The sequence below is a fragment of the Adelges cooleyi genome, unplaced genomic scaffold, assembly GCF_023614345.1.
Source record: "Adelges cooleyi isolate 19-005CV unplaced genomic scaffold, UGA_ACOO_1.1 ACOO_flye_CR_arks_rails_tigmint_CR_PRNA_8, whole genome shotgun sequence".
Taxonomy (NCBI): Eukaryota; Metazoa; Arthropoda; class Insecta; order Hemiptera; family Adelgidae; genus Adelges; species Adelges cooleyi.
Window position 1 is genome coordinate 2,066,024 of NW_026096513.1, and position 16,890 is coordinate 2,082,913.

The window sequence follows — 16,890 nt, forward strand, 5'->3', positions numbered from 1 at the left end:
ACAAATAATTTACATAGAAATTACCAGCATAAAAAATGTAATAAATCAACTTTAAGATCATAATTTGATTCTTTTTTATGCTAATAATGTCCATGTTAATACTTTTTTATCTAGATTATTATGCCTAAATTTTTTTTTTTTTTTATTTAATAATAGGTACTGTCGAAGAAAAAACGATAAAAACTATTTGTCCAAACCATAACTTCCGGAAGGTTAAGACTTCTGATTGTTTGGCATTGCAGTTATGAACAAGGAAGAAACAAATAGCGCGTTCTGGGCTGGAAATACACTAAAACTCGGTCAGAAATAAATGCAAACTCTCTACGGTCGTTTCAGTCGCAAATAAATCAACATGATTGATTCGACTTCATGCGCAAACATTAGCCTCACGCAGCACAGGCGACCGGATCGAGTGCAAGTGGTAAAGGGAAAATTTCAATTATCTTTAATAGACGGTAATTCTATACTTCCCCAGCGTGCCGGTCTTTGGCTGTGGTAGCGGCAGCAGCTCTGCAGGGATGTTATTATAGCGAAACGCACACACATAATGCTCGAGTGAAACGTTAAACGGCCCACCCCGAATCCAACAGTAATTGCGTTTATACATTTTGTATATATATATATATAATATATAAAACAGAAACGTTTTGACTGGCTGAGAAAAGTTATTTGTGTGTGATAACCGTAGTTATTTGGTTCGAAGAAAGACGTCAACCGATTTCGGTCACCTCCTTTCTTCACCCCGTTTTATGCAAAATCCGTAAAAAAAATAACAGATTACATTATGTTTAAACGCTGAATGTATTTCTATGTACTATACCGGTAATAAGATTGTGCGTTTTTTATGCAATAACTTCTGTGCTGTAAAATTTGTAGAGAACAAACGAGCTTTGGCCATCTCAGTTAGCCCGAAACTGTTTACAATTAGTCGGCGTTAGCCACCATAGTCTTGTATCTGATACCGATTGCGTCATGTCTATTTAATAGGTAAGACTCTAACCGTTAGAGTCTAAGTTACAATATTTGTTCTTAACGGTTGCTATCAAAAAGGCCACTCGGCCGATACTTTGGAGTCTGACACCGTTATTGCACCGATAGTGCGACGTTTTTCGGCCGAAAACGTTTATTGTTATTATAATTTTTATGTACCACGTTATAAGGGTGAAATTGCACGTTGTTACAAGAATGAGCCGAGGCTGTTTTTGGCCACCGCCGAGTCGCGCTCGCCCCGAGTGCAATGCGCCTGCGCCCGTCAGCAATTATGTTTATTCACGCTCTATACCACCGCCCAACGTGCCCCCTAACCCTAAGCTCGCAAAAAAAAAAAGGTCCACCAAGTCGGTCGTGTCATTCCCTTAACCCTGCACTACTTACTGTCTATCTTTCCCCGTCCCTCTCTCTCTCTCTCGTGTACACACATAGACACGCATTCTTTGTGCTCCTCGCGCCCCTCGTCCGGCAGGCTTTCCCGTTCCGGAATTTCTTCTCTCTTTCTCCACAATCTCTCTTTCTCTTTTTTTGCTTCGCATATTCTCTCTCCCCGTTGACAGCCGTCATTCTCCCGGACACCGCCGCCACACACCAACGGTCGGTCCCGCGATCAATACCCGCCACTCTTATACGTATATCCCACACACACACACACGTATATAGCAGACATGTTGTAATATTATGCAGTGCACACAGTCGGGTTTATTCGCAAATCATACCATAGAACTACGAGTAAAGTGTGGCCAAGGTTCCCGCCGTTGTATTCGGCACATTGGCGCAACCAGTAACGGGCTGTGAAAGTTCAAAAACAATCCGACACAACCCCAAAGATTTTAACCGAATCTATCTACAGGGTGTTATGGAAAAATATCCTGTATATTATAAAGTCAGCAAACTGCAATTTACCGCTCTTGTAGGTTCTTAGAAATTGGGTAAAACTATAATAGGACAGTATTAATGTTTATAAGAAAGTAGTCCATACGCTGTTTCCGAGCACGGTTTGATTGCACTTTAAAAAGTAATAGCTCTTCTGCAGTACGTTGACTGATATCTATTATTGAGGTGCCAAGTGGTATTTGTTTACACTGCGATACACAATATAAAAACGTTTGTGTCTTGGCTTCTAAACGTCTCGTTTTGCATTAAAATTCGTAGAAAACCCGAAGAACGTCTTAATGTCATTATTTGGAGTATCTCTTTTAGATCTAAACTTTAAGTAACAAGTAGAAAAAAAATTGAATTAAATAAATGAACGCTGATGACGCTTGTTAGCCCACCGATTGACGACAGATAGAACTTACACACACACACACACGTCCCACTCGATGGTGTAAAGGAAACAAAATAAACGAGATGAAAAAGGAAACAACGGGAAATACTAATTCTCGAGCGGGCAAAACGAGGAAAGTCGAAATTAAATTCTTTGTAGAATTCATGCTTGTGTTCTGGGGGCGATGGCGAACAACACACGAGAAATCCGTGGAAAATAACCCGAATTATTTTCCTATATTGCCCCTACAATGGCGGAAAAGAAATGTGCTCATATGTGTGCAGTGTGTGAGCGCGTTTGTAGGGTTTATCTCTGAGAACAACCACTAATTGAATCCCGTTCAACGCATAGCGAGGGATTAAATCGATGACGTAGAAGACATAGGGCGAAAACTACAAATTATAAGAGAATTAGAAAGAAAATTACATACATACATATTACATTACATATTGTATTTTAATCGAAATATAATTAATAAAAATAACGATGAATCACGAATGCATCATATTATTATGACTGTCTTAAACAATACACACTTAACTATTTTCTCAATAAGCTTTAATTCCGCAAAAAATAAATCTGCATTCCTACATCTTGTTGTGATTTTTTTTTAACGAAATACTACGACATATTTACAAAAACCTTTTTTTTTTTTTAATTTTTTAATTGTACGTTCTTTATTTACATATTATTTTCCAATGCCTTTGCTGTGTTGCGAATAATTGTAATGTTATTGCTAAACAAAAATAATTGGAATAAAATGCATTCAAAAGTCCAAAATATTCTGAGCAATATAGCACAAAACTAATTTCCTTTGTAATCATTTGTCCTTGCGGTATATATAATCTGTATAATTAACATTGATACTAGATGAACGCAAATTTTAAAATTTTAATTTTTGCAAATGTTTATTCAAATAACAATTGGAATGGAATTTAATTAACTTAATGAAATTTAAATAGCGTAGTTTCGAATAAATGTAAATGTTATTTAGATAACATTGTATTAAATTAATTTCCAATTCTGTAAACATGGTATGTAAAAATATATTAGATAAAAGCGGTTTTACATAATACTGATCGTTTTTAGTTTTAGCGGTGTGAATGGTGTGTTAATTGTTTTTACTATAGAAATGGTGGATGAATCTATGAACCAACATAGAACGTGTCCTATAATATAAAAAAAACGTTGTTTTATGGAATGAATTCTGACACTCGACCCCCCCCCCCACCCTTCTTAGTGTTATTTTATACACAAACAATGAACTTTTAAATTTACAATATATTAAATTTTTATAACAATTCTGTTTAATTATACCGTTTTTTCTTTTAGTATTGAGACCAGTTGAGAATTCTGTTTTATAACTATATTGGGTAAAACGTATAAAAAGAAGGGAGACTATATTTTATTTGACGCCTATATGTATTGACAGTAGAACCATAAGGGATTTAAATATTTCTTTTCCAGTCAAATGATTTCCATGTTTAACTCAACATATTTTAAAATAAATCGTATACATTATTCAGGTTCTCCCCTAACGCAACTAGCGGACGGACGATAATGTTATAAGCCCTATATACATGTTTTTTCCAAAAAGTATGATTTACATTTCAAATAAACCCACATAACGTGCAAATGTAGAGCGAGTTTTATTCTAAATAATAGTTTTACAAGTCTTGTGAATTTACATAGATTGATATAGACAGGATTTTTTAAAGGATGGTGGGTCCTAAATAATTGTTTTTATCAATGGTATAATAGAATAAAAAATAAGGGAAAAATAATATTATAGGTTTTTTCTTTTACAAAATAATTTATTTCCATTAAGAGAGGTCTCTTTTTTTATAATAATGATATAAGTAATAACACAATAACAATTTAATTGGTAATATTATAACTACTTAACCCATTTGTTTAATGATTTATTCAGCTTTATTCGTGACTTATTTAGTATTTTTAGGAATTAATAATTATTATCTTTAGATAATCTAGATTTTTGAAGTACTTTAAGAACGAACCAAGGCCAATACAATTAGTTCAGTAAAATAAGTAATTGTACGCTTTATACCAATTTTAATCTGCGTTTGGAGTATAATACAATTGAAGGAAAAAAAAAAACAAAAATCGGGACGAGCTTAATAAGCAAGTAAATAAATAACGGAGAGAAGCTCCTTATCCACTGCCCACGTCTCCAGTTCAAGAACTCAAGTTTTATTTATAAACGTACATTTATGTATTAACCTCGCACGCGTGTGCGTTTATGTGAAAGAAAACGTCACAAGGTAAAGTAAAGGCGGGACAGTTTATAAAAATAAAAAAAGCTGGCGAGAGAAAACCTGTACACATAACGTAAATAAAAGTAGAGTGTGGTTTGTTTACTGTCTCTTAACGCATATTTCCGTTTTTTTCTCCTCCGAGGAGATCATTTATCACGAACGGAGAGAGAAAAAACGCCAATCCCGAATGTTGTCGACCGTTTTGAACGTCTCGGCTTTTGACAGATTATCATACACGCCGTTTATAATACGGCGTTTGCGACCCAAAAACCGTATATAATAATAAAAAAATACTCGGGCGCGCGTAGAAAGGGGAAAGTTCCCGGACTCGACTGGATAATTTTGCGGAATAATCGAAAGCTAAGGAACCTAACCGACGGGTTGTAGTATATGTGCACGGGCTTTGGGGGAACGGCGCGTATGGAGTACGGCTTACTTAACCTCTGTGACCGCCGCTCTGTATTCGCTCTTCAGTATAATATGCGCCGAAGGGTGAGTTTCGGCTATTGATAAAAAAAAAAAAATAATAAAAAACCGACCGACCGACGACCCCGTCGACTGGTGGCCAGAGCTGCTGAACGAGAGGGATCGCATCCATTCTAATTCTTGTGTACATATATATATATATATATATATATATATATATATATATATGTATATGTATAAAAAAAAATCGTGTCCGAAAATAGAGGGGCGATTTTTTTTTTGAGGGGATGATTCCCCAATAACAACTGTGTGCGCCGCTCGCGGGCGGAGGGTGGGCGATATATTTTTTATCAGCTATTGTTGTTTTGTTGCCTTGGAGGAGCCGTCCGAGCCATTAGGCCGAATTGAGAAAATATTTTTATATAAGTCCCACTCTCTTGGTATATTCTGTTATTATTATTTTTTGCCTTCTCCTTCTCGCTCTCTGTTGTTTTTGCCCTTGTTTTTATCGTGCCCATCATATATCTACACTGTGTAATTGAATTATATTCTGTGTTTTTCCTATTTACCCCTTGTCAAAGGGTCGGCCCGTTGTCTTTATATTTTGTTTGCCAACACAATTCGGCGACGGCGGCGGCTGTATTGAATCCATCATAGGAACATACTATATCATTATTATTATTATTATTATTATTATTACCATCTTATCTGTTTCGGAAGGCGACAGCAACGACGACGACGACGACGGCGCTCTGTGTAGGCAACACCGTAGCGGCCAAGAAAATGGAAATAAAAAAACGCCTTCATCGTTATTTCCTGAGTCGTTATTTTTCTGTACATCTCTGTATCCTGAAAAAAATGCCGTTAAATTTAAAAAAAACAGCTATCGGTGTTTGTATTTGCTACAACACAATAAAAGGCATACTAAAAAAAAAACTTGTAAACTGGTAAATTAAAACAAAATAATTTACATTTTTATTTGCAAGCCCAACGTTGTAGTCGTTGTAGAGGATGCCACACCGGCCATTTCTAAGGTGTATACCTTATTTAGAGTTTGAACTATAACGCATACTTCTTAATACAGTAATGAGGATACTTTGTTGATTGCCACTTTTTTTTTGCCAGACTATCACAGTCATTTCTATAGGATAAATTACAATTTTTTCCCTTCAAAACTGCTTTGCGCGAATTAATTTTTCTCGGGCTTCATACTTAGTTAAGGAAAGAAATTCATAGATATTATTTATGTCAAAATTATCTGTGTTTCATCACCCGTATTTTTTCGACATACCTAATACAACTAACGCTTTATCGTTTTTAAAAAAGTCCTTTCTTAATTAATTAATTATTCACTAACTGGTTTAAATATTAAAAAAAGGGCAATGGTAGAACACAGACAATGTTGTTGTCTATATTATGTAAACATTTGGTTTCTTAGTTTCGATTACAGCCTTTTTAAAATTAATCCGCGCAAGGCGGGTTTTTCGAAGAAAATAAGACTCTTAAGACTTATGACGTAACTAATTAGTACATAATTTTAACAAATGAAAGGCTGCGGGGAAAAAAGATCAATGTCAATTTTTTAACATTCTGAAAAAATCATGTTTTTAATTTCAAAACGTAATACATTTTGCCTGTATGCCTAAACTTCCGGCGGTCGTTACTCTCGACTAATCTATTTTTTCCCCTGGTTCGAGCGCATAAAAGATACAATACATCAATACAAATAATTTGATACCAAAATCTCATTTTCAAAAAAAAAAATTGACATTGATCTTTTTTCCCCGCAGCTCTTCAAATACATTCGCTGTAAGAGACCTTGAAACGGTATAGAAAATAAAAATGAATTACCCGTAAAATGAATAGGTACACCAAATAATAGTCAGGGTTTATTAAAAAAAATTTTAATTATAATATTTATCGGTAGTATAAATATTAAACTGGTAATACTGATAACAAATATTTCGGCACAGTTTATAAAATGTCAACAAAGTAGTAAGTGATGTAATTAAAATGTTGTCATTTATTATATATATTGAATAAAATTAATAAAAATGCTATCGATTTCATATGAAAGGCATCAGAGGGAAAGAATAGCGTTTACCAATTTTTTTTTTTTAGATTTTGAGTAAGTGGGACTATTATCTAATTTAGAATCCATTCGATGAAAAAAATAGTTATAATTGAGTGAATATTAAATATATACAGAGGGGAACAATTTAACTTCATTATCAAAAATACGACTTCTCAGTTTTTTATTTCCTACTGTATATAATGAGCCACAAAACCCGTTTAAAAACAGTTAAATCGAATTTTTTTAGAATATATCAAACCGTTCTTTTAATTTACCGGTTTTTATCTCCTACAAAAAAAGACTAATCGTCTATTTTTCCTTTATTATTTACGTTTTATAATAATAATCTAATAAAGAATGTATGAACTCTGTAGTAGTGTATAAGACTTACCTAAGGTATAAACTTTATTTATATTTTTGAGTACCTATTCCGTATCGTTTTACTTTAGTAATATAATAGGTAATATAATATATTACTAAAAAGAAGTCTAATGATATATTTTATCATTTAGATTAATGTAATTACTATGTAAACATTATATAAAACATAATTTTAATTAGCAGTTAGCGCAATACGTGAAAATTAATAATTTGCAGTTAATAGAGAAGCTATATTGATAATCATTGTATTTAATCAAAAACGTTCAATGATAATTTAGGTTGAAATTGTAATTGAAGCATTCGTTGTTAGCCGACTTGTGTCATGTGTAAGACAAGTTGGAATTAAAATAATGAGTTACAACGTGTTACGCGTATTTGGTTTTCTTCGGTATAACTTTCAGCTTGACCAACAAAACGCCATTTACTTAAATTATTACTAATAACACCACGGTTTTTACGTGGAAGCCAATGGACGATATATTTTCGAAATTACAATAATGTTGGATTTACAATATTGTATATTTTATATCTCTAAAGACTGCGCTATATAATTTTAGTGTGCAATTCGGCGGTTTATGAGCTATAAAATATCACCCCGAATTATCGGTCACTCTTCAATGCATGCGTTTACGAGTTTAAGTAGAAAGAAAAAACACATAAATGCTTTTAATAAGTACAACGGCGCATATTGAGTGTATTTTATTACGGAAATTCTGGAAAACACAATTACCGACTTTTATTGTTGGTCTTCTTACAGTTTGCAGAACTAACATATAATTTATCATTATTGGCTTTGGTCTGGTTTACGAGAACTTTACGTTATACATAGGTCATAGGAAATAATAGTTACGTTGTACACAAAACAATGCAAATTAATTCAGCACAATGTAAGCTCGTAGACTGTTAGTACTATAGCCTAAAGAAATCAGAATCGGATACATGAAAACTAAGCTAGAATCAGTAAACACCGTTCTGTACTTTGTAGTGGAAAAACTACTTAAAAAAAAAAAAAAATGTATTAAATTACTTTATTAATTATTATTGAAATAATCGTACAATTTGTTCAAAGGCAAATAAAGGAAAGACTACAAAAAAAATAGAGTTCAAAAAATGCAAAAAACGTTTGCCCCCAGTGAGAATTGAACTCACGACCCCTGGTTTACAAGACCAGTGCTCTAACCACTGAGCTATGGAGGCTCGGTGGTCACAAGCCCGTAAATTTCCCTATTTAAGACTACACCATTGAGTATTTACCAAAACTAAATAAACATAATATAATTTTCTAGTTTATCAGCAATATATTAATTATAATAATCATAGCAATGATGGACCATTTTTAAATGCTTATAAATTATAATAATAAACAACAGCTAAGTTAACACAACCATTTAGGTATTTAATACATACTTAACCAGTAACCTAACTAATTAACGTGCAACTCTCTAATGTGAATACCTAGAAAATAATTAATATGTAGGTATAAAATATTGAGCGCCCAAGGTATATTATGTATGTAACTGCATAATATATAATTTCGATTTTTGTGGTAGGATTGCGTTTCAGAAAACATAAAAGATTATACTTGCCTATAAAATATTTAAATTTTTGCATTAGTGATGGATATATCCGAATTTATTGATTTTAGAAAGTCATAGATGTCTGAAAAAGAATTATAATATTTATATTTGCCATTATAATGTGTTGGTATTAAGTAGTAGTTAATTTAATTTAATAAAACAAAAAATATGGGATGTTGTCATTATATAAAAAAATGAACACATCTTACCATGGTCCCTAAGGACAAGAAAAGTAGTACATTTAAGTAATACCAGATATCTATATTTTTTACTAGATCAAGTACCTTTGTCTTACTTCTCAAATTATACCTTAGCTTTTTATCATAATTTGCTATAACTCAATAAAATATCAACATATTCCTAAAAAAACATTAGTAAAAATTCAAAATTAATAGAAAACAATTTGATTTAAAAAAATTCAACATTTTTATGCGTAAATATTTAATATTACATAATCAGGGGGTCAAACCATTATTACCAATGATTGCTAAAATTGATGATTGATGACAAAATCTGTTTGAATGTGTTTAAGAATTGGTCACCAGAGGTTTTTGTGATTAACATAGAAGGGTACAAATTCTATCAGACTATCTAATACACAATAATTTACCATTCTAACTTGTATAGAAATTTAACTAGGTATGTTTCTAAAATAATATGTATGCCAAAAGCTATTTTTCTCAAAATTGTTCTTTCCTTTAAGGACATTATCGAAAAAATTGAATTATCACACGTAAAAATTATATTACTATACAGCATAATCCATAAAAATTATTTATTAAATAGTTGTATAAACTATTTAAAAAAAATATTAATTCTTGAATATAAGTGAAATTAAGCCATAAGTATGTACTGTTAATCAAACACTTTTTATTTTTTATAGTATATAACACATTGTTTTTAAGTATATGTGACACATTATCGAAATTGAAAATCATAAAATAAAATAAGGATACGTGTATTTTCCTATTAAGTAAAATATATAAATACATATTTTAAACAATTTTATAGTTACAATTAAACACTACAGAATCTCATATTTATATTATATTGTTAATAACTATGAATATCAACTAATAATAACCTTGAATATAATAGTATAATAATTACTAAATAAATAAAAAATATCTTTAATGCCTAAATATATATGTACCCAAACTATTGTAATGTATAAATTATTTTTTGTAATTAACCACATTAGACCTATAACAGCTATATGTTAAAAAATAAGAAACTACATTTTTCCTATCATATTGACATGAGACATCCCCATAAAAAAAAGGTTGTATTTCAATTTTTTCCAAAAATATTAGTTTTTTTTCTGACTTTTTAAAAATTAAAAAAATTGAGATAGGACATTATTCGTTGTGGGTTTTATATTAATAATTTATTTTATTATGATTGACAATTCCATTAAAGTATACATACACTTTTGGTTTAATTTTTTAAATAATTAACATGAATGTACATGATAAGTTGAATTCAAATATTATTCCCAATACATTCATACCTAATACCTATACTGTAAAGTTTAATCTGTGTATTAAATTTCAACATTATTGTGTAAATCAAACTCAAATTAAATCAAAAAAGTATGCAAGTTATTGGTAAAAAAGCAAAAACTCGACCAAATAATGGATTTTAGAAATTATTTCTTTTTATGTCGTTTTAAAAACAAAACTGGCTAATTTTACAAAAATAAAATTATTGAAGTTATTTTATACATTTTGTATGTATACATTTTTATGGATCTTTAAAATATTGTAATAATAATATAATTTAACAAATTCCTAAAAAGTTTCTTAATAAAAAATAAAAACACTAATAATTATTGTTTAACATTACTTAATTTTTAAACAAAAATGCAAATTGCAATTGCAAATTTAATTTAATACTATATTATAATATAAATAGTACATAACTTACATAATATTGTACTACGTAACAACAAAGAATATACTAATTTTTATTACTAAATTCGTTAAGACATGTAGTTTGATTCTTAGCATCTATGTCACTTATCAGATTACTAAGTATAAATGTTTAGCATTTTTAATGTATTACACTTAATGGATATTATTATTAAAAATTATTGTTTAGATGATGAAGATAAATATATGTAACAAAAACTAGTATACTATAAAGAAATTATGTAATAAAAAGTGTAAAAGATTCCTACCTATGGAGGTTGTAATTTATAAAAAATGAATTTTTTCAAAAGATTGTTGCCTGATGATTTTAACATTAAACCACCTTCACTAATTCAAATTAAAAACTTTTAGTATAAGTAGAACTAAATACTGTCACTGATATGATTTTTAAAATGAAATATTTAATAATAATATTGAAATAGTAACATATTTTATCAACATTTATGCAATGGAAAATATCTGATTTTAAAATGTGTTTTGAAAAAAAAATTCATCCTAGTTTTACCTCTGACTACTATTGTTTAAATTCTTAATGCTTACCTACTTTTAAAATGTGTGAAATAATTCCTTAATAAAGGCCATATAAAAATATTTAATAACCGAAACTATACTTTAAGAGACCATTTTAGTTTGTTGTAGATAAAATATTTTTTTAAATTAATTAATAATGGTTTAAAAAGTTTGTAATAAAAATCCCTTCGAACAATATTCTTTTTTCATACAAAATTTAAATTGTATAAACTAATAATAATACCAGTTTTAATAAAATAATTTGTTAAGTAAATTGAATAATATTACCTTATACTATAGTATTATGCAGGAATCCTTAAAAAATTAATCCTTGCTCTTGAAAAACAATAAAAAATGTATAAAATGCAAAATTAAAAAAAAAAATAATAATAACAATAACGCGTTGAAATATTTAAAATAACTAACACTAACTGTAAACCACCACTACTGCACTAATCGAGCACGTTGACACTACTGCAGGAGTATACATCGGCATCGGACGACTACAGCTCACGGCAGGAACCCTTTTGGTGTCCTTTGCATGAAGCACTGAACTCTGGTTGGCCAAAGTAAAAAACCATTACCCTTTTTTTCCTTCTCTGCCCATCGTAGGTCTCAGTTCCCCAATCGTATGCGAATCGGACAGTTAGTGCGCACTCGCTAACAAATATGCCCTTCTGCGCAGCCATACACATTATCCTGTGGATAAAAAAAATTATATAGAAAAAAAACCATATGAACCATGCAATAAAATTAAGCAAGGGTTAACTTACCCCTTTATTGTGTACAGGAGCCATTTTAGTTTTTTGCACCCTTTTTTTTAATGTCCCAGTGTACCTCTGCAGCTGGTAAAAAAGGGTTGCAACCCTTTCTAAGGTGAATCACTGCTAACCCTCCCATAGGTGCTCCTAAACATTTACAATAAAATAAATGATACAATAGATTTAATATTAGTTTTTAACAGATTACAATATAATATATTCTATAAATAAAAAAAATGTTCATAATGCACCATTATTCAATAATAATAATACCTACATGGTAAACAACTTTTACAGTTATAGTACGATAACCCATTTAATAGTACAATTTTTAAAAATTCCAAATAAGTTTTAGTAAAATGTATGACGTATGATTTGTTTACCAAAATGTATACCAAAGTCCCAATATTTTATTGAAATTTCATTAATTTGCGATTATCACTCATATTTTGTCAGTTCTTTTTCAATTGTATCATAAATCATTTATGTTCCATTACCAAATAAATGTAGTAAAATTATGTTAATCAATGTTTACTCAATATTGCTATTAAAAATCAAAAAATGAAAAAACATTCAAGCTATTAGCTAAGCCAAATAAATAATAATTAACAATGCCAACGTTTTTTAAAAATATTTTCCAATTGGTTATCAATATTAGCCAAAAAGATAACAGTTATCTCATGTTTGTATTAAACAATTCAATTTAACTTTTTAAAAGGTAAACATTCATTTGTTCAATAATTTCTAAAAAGTAATTTTGAAACAATAATATGATTATTTGTATAGTATTTTCAACTCACGAGTTATTACAAATTTAAATAGCGCTAAGGGGCAAAATATATGCAATAATTGTTCGAAATAAAATATCTGTTTAGTTTAAATAATATTAGATTTCGATATGAATACCTTTTTTTTTATTACACTATTGATAATTTATACTAGTAAAATAGAGTACGACTTTCCCCGTAGGTATTTAAAACAAACAGCCTTACAAAATGACAAATGTCGACTACTTTGAGGAGCTCGCTCGATTTCAAGTATTTAGTAAAAAATAAGGTTCATTGACCTCTACACGAAGTATTTTAGAAACAGATTTTTATTTAATAAAACGAGATTTGTCCTACAAAAAAAAAAACAAATTAAAGTATTATTTATTATTAAAACGTAACTTTGTTTTCCTTGTAAAAGAGCAACAAATAAAAGGTTTTACACAAAACCTAGTAAAGAGGCCAATGGACTTTTTTCAGAGTTTAAATCGGACAAAAACGTCAAAAAATATCTGACCGTTATTGATCACCTTAATAAATAAAAAATGCATAATAATAATTAATTATGAAGTGAGGGGCTGGGTGCAAGAAGGGCATTTTCTAGAAAAACGTGTTTTGAGATAAACGTTAAAGTTTCAAATATTTAATGACAGGTTAAACCACTTATGTCTTTAGCTAAATACAAAAACACTTTTTAATTACTTATATATAGGTAATATATTGTTGTTGTCTCCTCGACTACAAGACATACGTTTCGCTACTGGTACCTAGTTTATAAGCTGTTTGTATGCTAAGGTTTCTATGTTGTTTGTTTTGTAAGGCAATATGTTTTTTTGGAAAAAATCAGCCAACCCAAAAACTCCCCAAAATCAAAATATACTCTGTTAATATTTATTATTATTATTACTCTATTAATTATATCGGCCACACGTTTCTCTCACTTACTTGTGTAGTACAACTATTCATACATTTACAAAATAAAATTCCTCAATAATTATTAATGGACTATACGCACATGAAAACATGGGAAATGCAAATTTGATTAGAAACTAAATTAATAATTAATAAACGACAAAAATAAAACTTATAACTTGTAACTTTTTTACGAATAGTTTTCTTAAATATATTATTAAATTGCTTTTATTAAAAAAAATATTACAGCACAGTGCGTTCTGTATAAATGAAAAACAGAGTAGGTATATAATTTTGGTTGTACACTTGTACCTAATAGTTTAAAACGATAGTAGGTAAAACTTGGTAAAACTTATTTACAAAGAGTATTATCAACAGATAATAAATGATCAATCGATTAGTGAAGATAAGAATACGGATCAAGATTTCCGGCTATTCGGATGAGTTAATACCTCTTTCCGCCATTAATTGTGTAAATTAGGTAATGATTACTTGAATCTATAATACAATATAAATTTGGCGAAAATAGGATAATTGTTGGTCGATAAAAGCGTCGAAAAGAATTCAAACGCTGATTACATACATAATTAGTATGTGCTCTAACAATATTCTAGATGAATATTCTGGAGGAAAAATGAACAGCTAGTTAAAAATACAAAAAAATAATTTCGTTCTCATCAAGAGATAAGCATTCTATTTTAATGGCGTTAGGCGTTATTCCAATTATATAAATCTACTTCCCTGGCCAGGAGCCTATACTGAGAACAACCAAAATTATTTAAAGCACAAAACATAATTATATACAAACCCATGGGGCCCTCCCACGTATGTGCTCCACTTTCATCTGTGTTAATTTTGTTTTTTTATCTAAATCGTATTCCATTATATTACATACAAAGCACAATTACATATCCCAGTTTAACCTAAACACATAAAACCGCCAAATGTACACATTCCCACTTCCCAGTCATTAATTGAAAACTTGCAATACCGACTACCAACTATACGGCTCAATAAAGAATAGAAAATTATACATAAATATATATATATATAATATCTATATTTAAATATTTACTTACTATTTATTTTATTAAAAAATTCTGTCAGATTTTTTTTGAACACATGTATGCAGTATGGTCAATATTGGGGTAAATATTAATTAGTGTACATACATTTCTTCTTCTAGAAAAACTAACAATCGTTGTTCTATTTAAAAACTAGTTTTCTTCTATTTAAAACTCAGATAAAATTATAAGCTGATGATTATTTCATTAAAAAACACAATTGCCCCACCTGGCTCAACTTATTTGTTTTTTTCACCATTTCAATTCTACAAACTACACGCACTAAAATTAATGATTCATTTTTTTCACTAAAAATTTATTTTTATTTTATAACGATCATAATATTAATACTAAAGTGTACACAACTTTGTCAATACATAAAAATAGATAACTTTAAAAAATTCTAGCAATACGCCATTTTAATAATTATTGGCCTGTGGTCAGTACAAACATCACAGAGAACGGATGGGGGTGATCAATCGACTTAATAACGAGTCGAATACCAAAGAAAATAACGAAATGACACTCAATAGGTAGATAGCGACTGAACTAATATATTTATCTAATACAAGCTGTCCCGACCCGGCGTTGCCCGAGATTTAGTTTCCAGGGCTGAGTAATATAATTACAAATAAGATTACAAAAAAAAGTCTGTTCTCCAGGCTGCATATTGTAAAGCATTAGTATACCCCGTCTTGGCTTTTTTTGGATCTACCGGGGGTGCGATATGTACATTACATTGTATTGATTATGCCCCCCCCCCTCTTACTCAAGGGTCCCAGTCACAGATCTAGTTCTAATTGTGAAAAGCGTCCCCAGAATGGTGGTACATAGAATTTTCGTTTCTGAAGCTCGTAATGCCCTTTTCATTCGTGCTTGAGATGTAGATCGACTAATCGTCGATTGACTTTGGGGCGGCATAACATAAAATTAATCATCATTCGCTCGAGTACCGTGGTTACCATGGTTACAAACCAAGTGTTTAGTTTGGGTTAGCAACGAAAAAAATTTCGTATTTAAAGTACAAAATTAGTGTTTGAGGCCATCCTTAGGGGTGGAATTTTCGAAAAGTACTATGCCAGTTATCTTCGCGGGAGTGTACTCAAAAACTTCCCAAATTTTCATGGCGATCGGATGAATGGTGTACTAATGCATAAACGACATATAGACAAACATTCATTTTTATATATATAGATTTATAAAAAGTATGATTTAATACAATATATAATTATCATAGATTTAAAATATAAAAACTACGCATTTTCTAAATTGAAATATGTTAATCAATCTCTAAAAACCTTAGAGACTAGAGTATCGTGTTAGTGCAGGATTTTTGACCCTACTGCATTAGGCCTTTAACGGGGAACATTGCGGGTAATTATTTTGTAATATAATATTATCGTTATATTACGTACAAACTAATGCGGTTCGCAAGAGCGATAAACGAGATAACATAATTTATAATTAATTGATAAAACACATTAAACTACGGCTATTAGTCCACCATTTACATTGTGTACTTGCTATGCTGTTATAATAACATATGTTATGGTTGCAAATTGTAGTTAATACTTTTACATGGAAAAAATATATAATTTTGAAATAAATAGTCACAACAACTAAATGTTTAGTTAAAACAAACTATACATTTTATTTTGTCCTTATTTTAATTATGAAAAACAGCTTTTGTAAATTAACCATTTCGAAATTTCTTGCTAGAAAAAAAAATGTAGTCATATCTCAATAGACACATAATTCTACTGAAATTCAATTACCTTAATTCGTTCGTACTTGTATAATAAATTTAAGCTTTGATATACAAAATATAAACGTTTGTAGGTATTATCCCAATGTTTAGTGCTGAATATTGTTGTCTAACAAGTAACGCAACATTTAACGCTGAAGTTAAAATCACAAAGAACTGTAGTGTTAATGTTACATTAACCTGTTG

At 30.1% G+C, this 16,890-nt stretch overlaps 1 long non-coding RNA gene and 1 other non-coding gene across 3 annotated transcripts in view; both read right to left on the reverse strand.

Annotated features, from left to right (window-relative positions):
- The window catches only part of LOC126845596 (uncharacterized), a 55,445-nt gene that overhangs the window by 35,931 nt on the left and 2,624 nt on the right, over positions 1-16,890 (reverse strand). Inside the window, exons 1-4 of one of the 2 annotated variants that reach the window (XR_007686800.1) lie at positions 12,580-12,800; positions 12,209-12,343; positions 11,724-12,134; positions 5,663-5,811 (exon numbers count right to left, since the gene is read on the reverse strand). This is a non-coding gene — a long non-coding RNA (uncharacterized LOC126845596). Of the gene's footprint in view, positions 1-5,662; positions 5,812-11,723; positions 12,135-12,208; positions 12,344-12,579; positions 12,801-16,890 lie in introns of those variants that run through there. The other variant, XR_007686801.1, reaches the window with a different exon arrangement.
- Trnat-ugu (transfer RNA threonine (anticodon UGU)) lies at positions 8,542-8,614 on the reverse strand. The gene has a single exon. It is a non-coding gene; the product is annotated as a tRNA-Thr (tRNA).